This window comes from Cucumis melo, chromosome 8 (assembly GCF_025177605.1).
Source record: "Cucumis melo cultivar AY chromosome 8, USDA_Cmelo_AY_1.0, whole genome shotgun sequence".
Taxonomy (NCBI): domain Eukaryota; kingdom Viridiplantae; phylum Streptophyta; class Magnoliopsida; order Cucurbitales; family Cucurbitaceae; genus Cucumis; species Cucumis melo.
Genome location: NC_066864.1, coordinates 28,915,104 through 28,920,296, shown reverse-complemented (window position 1 = coordinate 28,920,296; position 5,193 = coordinate 28,915,104). Strand labels below are relative to the sequence as shown.

General features: G+C 38.1%; 1 long non-coding RNA gene across 1 annotated transcript; it reads left to right on the top strand.

The window, feature by feature from the left end:
* Nucleotides 1-3,444: 3,444 nt before the first annotated feature.
* Nucleotides 3,445-4,658, top strand: LOC127150454 (uncharacterized). The gene is made up of 4 exons (XR_007822770.1): nt 3,445-3,472; nt 3,568-3,638; nt 3,726-3,774; nt 4,628-4,658. It is a non-coding gene; the product is annotated as an uncharacterized LOC127150454 (long non-coding RNA).
* The last annotated feature ends 535 nt before the right edge of the window (nt 4,659-5,193 follow it).

Here is a 5,193-nt window from a genome sequence, read left to right as displayed (position 1 = left end):
TTCGCACACTCATTTATAAATCATAAATAAAAGTATGTAGAAATAAAAACTAGAAAATAAAATCCTAGTTCAAGATCTAACTAATTTTTAAAGAAAAATAATCATAAAAATAACTCATGAGTTTGATAAATGCAATAATACAAAATACTAAAAATCAAAACTGTAAAAGTAAAAGTGGAAGCAACAAAAAGTTTCCCTATGGCAAGTCGTAGTCACTTCTTGTCATTCGCCAGCTTTCTTCTACCTCTACCTCTACCTCTGCCTGAAAAATTAAATATAAAAAGAGTAAGTATAATAATATACTCAGTAAGGAGCCCACTACTAGTCTCGCTAGGTGTCTGTTAACTTTCCATTAGGTTTCTGTAAGGAAGTACCCCAAAACTGGTGTGCTCCCAAACACACACAATCTAGTGATCCCAAAAGAACACATCTAGTCTTCGGTGAACTTGAAAGAACACCTAGGAGAAACTGATCTTCGGTGAACCAAAGAAACACCTAAGAGAAACTGGTCTTCAACGAACCCGAAGGAACATCTAAGAGAATCAGAGTGTAAGTGACCCCGTCGGATCACTCATAAAGTTACATATCATGACAGACTGATGGTCTCGTCGAATCCCACGATCATAAAAAAGTGGTGATCCCGAGGGACACCCATATAGGTACGATCCTAATAGACAAAGTTAACAAAATACTCATCCATAGCGTATAGCATATCATAAACATCATAAACATGGCATGAATATTAATCATAACGTCTTTATTCATGTGATTAATATATCATGCATCATTGTCAACGTAACATCAATCATCATCATCATCAACATAATATCAGTCATAAATAACAATCATCAACATAAGTCATCAACATCAACACATTATGCATCTTAGCTATATCAATGCATAATGGAAAGATTACATGCAAGCTCTTAACTTCAGTTCCAAGGTCTGGTAAGAGAATTTCTTACCTTGAGATTAGCTAATAAATCTTTCCTAACAGTCACGGTCAAGCTTCCCAATGAATAGGTCCTAAACAGTAAAGGAGAAAAATAACTAAATTCAATAATTTAACAGTTGGCTAAAGCTTTAACAAATGATCTCAAATCAACTTACCCAAAGTTGAGGTTGAATTCCAAGTCAACCTTGATTGAGAAAATTCTACAACACAAATCTTCCAATGAAAATTAGCTAAATGAACCTTCACGCAAAAATATTCCAACTTTAACATAATTCAATTTAATCCAAAATATTAATTTTCTTAAACCAAAAATCAATAATTGATAGGCATACCCAAAATCTAATCACAACTCACAAAAGAAAAGTCTCAAAGATGGCTCAAAAGCAAATGGCTTGATATGAGGGATTGGCTAGGATATAGAGGCTCGGGCCTTGCTAAAGAAGATGGCTTGGACACGCGGCTCAATATTGGCTTGGCATTTATCGGTGTGGCTTGAAATGAAGGATTACGGCTCGTGGATGAAGGAGTGGCTTGGACTTACCCTTTTTGGGTCGGATGACAAATTCGCGAAGGAACCGACACTTGTTCTTCTTCTTCTTCTAAAATAATATAAGATAACTAGTATTTATTTTACGGATTGCTATAAATTAGACTATAATACTCTACACTTCAAACACAAACCATAAAAACACAGAACATGAAAAAACGAACTATAATACTCTGCATCCCAAACATATATCATAATAACATAGACTATAATACCTTACATCCCAAAGACAAACTATAATAATACACAATCCATTATAACCCACCGACTATAATAACCATATACTATAATAATCCATGTTGCGCCTCAAACGGCCCATGAAAGTTTAGAAATGTGGCGGGATTTTTTGTGCCAAATTTGTTGAATGCCTTGTAACAAATGCAAACCATAATTGTCTAATTATGCAAAACATGAAACTCTTTAGACAACAGTATGTAATAGAATTTTGGACAAATAGATTCTATTGGTAAATAAAATGTTTGTTTAGGTCGATGTACAAGTAAATTTTTACTTTTTAATTTTAATCACCTTTTTCGAATGTTTGTATTTTTTTAAATAGTTTTCAGAAAATAATTGTATAAATATATAAAAACGATTGTGTACAAAAATATAAAAGATCGTGTATATAATTTTAAGCAATCGTGTATATATACCACAATAAATTCTAAACGATTGCGTATTTTGCGACAAATCTAAATGATCGTGTAATACATCGATCATAGACCACCATGTACTTAAGTCAAAACGATCTCCTAACTATATTTATGTAACGCCCCAAAATTTCGAGGTAAACTTTTTCGTTTTGTGTAAATTTTTCAGAAATTTAAAATTTTGGTGTAAATTCTCGGTTTCCTTCGAAGAGGGTAGAAAAAGAAATTTAGGGATATGATTTTCCTTAAATTTAATATTTGGGTAAATTGATATAATAATAATATAATATTAATTATATTATTATTATTATTATTTATTATTATTATTTATTCTTATTATTATAATTTAATATTAATATTATTATAATTATTTAAAATTAGTATTATTATTATAATTTAATAGTAATATTATTATTATAAATTAATAACATTATTATTATCTAATATTAATTTTATTATTATTATTTAATATTAATATTATTTTATATTATTATTATTATTATTATCATTATTTAATATTAATATTATTATTATGAATAATTTTTAATATATATATATATATAATAAGATTATTTTTTAAAAAAAAACCTAGCCGAGCGCGCATTCTTCCCCCCCTTCATCCACTTCGTCTTCTTCTTCCTCGCGCCGCCACTGCCATTTCCAGTGCTTTCTCCCTCTCCGTCCTTCACCCGACGACAGCTGCCGGCCGTCTTCGCCTCTTCTCCTCCGTCGCGTCTCCGTCTCCGTCGTCGAGGTTTGTCAGCTTCAACGTTTCGTCTGCCGCGGCCCCCGACCTTTTCTGATCGCCTCTCGGGCTCACGACGCCAGCAACCGGCGTGCGCCCCTCCTTCGGTCGTCTGCCGCGTTGAAGCAGGGCTGGTCGTTGAACGCCTCCAAGCTGCGAATCATCCCGGTCGTCGAACGCCGAAATCCGTCGCTCGTGGTTGCTCCGGTTTCAAGCCGACCCGACCCGAATTGCGAATCCAAGCTGACCCGAACCGGAGATCGAGCCGAGCCACGCCACAAGCCGCGCCACGAGCCGCGCCACGAGCCGAATTAAGCCGAAGACCGAGCCGAGCCGCGAGTTGAGCCGCGAGTCGAGCCGCGAGTCAAGTCAAGCCGAGTTGAGTCGCGAGCCGAGTTGAGCCGCGAGCCGAGTTGAGCTGCGAGCCGAGCCAAGCCGAGGGTGAGCCGCGCCGAGCCGAGGGTGAGCCGAGCCGAGCCGAGGGTGAGCCAAGCCGAGCCGAGGGTGAGCCAAGCCGAGCCGAGCAACCTAAGCCATATTTTTCTCCCTCCACTTCGGGTCACGGTGAGTCTTCGGTAAGGATCATTTTGGTAATTTACCCAATGTTGCTATAACCGTTTCGAGTTTGAATATTGGAGTAAGACTGGGTCCTATCTTTCGTTCCTTGAAGGTAATAGGGGTTTGACGCTCAAGTTCACGGTCCCACGACAAGTTCATTTGGGAATAGCTCCCTTTACTCGGGTTAGCCGACGTTGTTGTTTCGAATTATTTAAAAAAAAAAGTGACTTTTACTGGTGTCATCGTTTAAACCCTTGTGTTTTCGTTTAGGTGGATCTGTTGAGCGTGGACTCGATCGAGGGGCATAACCAAGTATCAGGTAAGGGTTTTCCTACTACTGGACCTCGGATCGAGCCTGGAAACGTAGTAATCCACAAGAGATTACACGTTAGTAACTGTACTGAATAAATGTATGTATGTTTGACTTTTAAGTATCGTTGCTATGCTCTTGTCTGATGTAAAGGTAACGTGACCGCTAGTTGTAGCTTGTGTGCCATCGGGTGTAAGGAGTTGTTTACGGATAGACACCGATGCCGGATGTTCGGTATATAGTAGTTATGTTAATATGCTACGTTGTGAATTGGAATTGTATGTCGGTGGACCTTAAAGTTTTACGGTTAGGTACGTGGTAGTGTTTTGTCTGGACATTGATCATGGAGTTTGGTCGAGGAAGGACGGTGAGTCCGATTTAGATTGACTAGTTGACTGGATCTAGGGATATCACAATGGTGTGTGAATTGGAAACGCATATAGAACGGAGGATGTAGTTGTTTAAACCTATACTATCTGACTGGCGAAGCCTATGGCGAAATTGTAATATGAATGTTGTTGGGGTATGACTGTTGTAGACGGTTTAGTATCGACTGAGGGGTAACGGTTAGCTTCATCTATGAGGTAGTGTACCTTACGGATAGGTGTATCCTTCGGGAGCACTAGACTGATAGGTGCATCCTTCGGGAGCACTAGACTGATATGTGCATCCCTCGGGATCACTAGACTGATACGTGCATCCTTCGGGATCACGAGACTGATATGTGCGTTCTACGAAACCACTAGACTGTTATGTAGGGTACCCCTGAATAGGAAGTTAACTGCTGTTCCCTAACGGGCGCAGTAGCGGGTCCCTTACTGGGTATATTTATACTCACCCTTTCTCTTCTTTAACTTTTCAGGTAAGGGTACAGCGAGGGGCAGACCGACGAGAGGCAGGAAGGATGCGTGAAGGCCATATGGACACGTCTGGTTTTCTTTATGCTTCCGCTGATATATTTTGTTAGAATATTTGGTTTTGTGATTTTGAGTTTGATGACTTCAGTATTGTATTTGAAACCCTCGTGACTGTGATTTAAACTAGGGCCCGAAACTGCTTTTGTAATATTTCTAACGTTTTTAAATGAATCGTAACCGGTCCTTTATGAGTTTTTGTGTTTTGTGGTCGAGTCTTAGTACTGAGTAGTGACCTCAGCTTAGTCCGGAAAGTTGGGTCGTTACAATTTAAATGTACAATTATCAGATCAAAACAATCGTGTGGTGCAAGTAAACGATCTCTTGACTAAATCTAAAGGATCATGTTATTAAATCTCCATCATCTTTGTAGTTATTCACCAACTTTAATGTTATACATTTATACATACTATTATGTATTGAATGGAAGAAAAAGATCACACATTTTTTATTAATTGTTCAAACCTTGCTTACAAGTTCCATCATCTTTCAACTTTCAAATCTCCATCCTCTT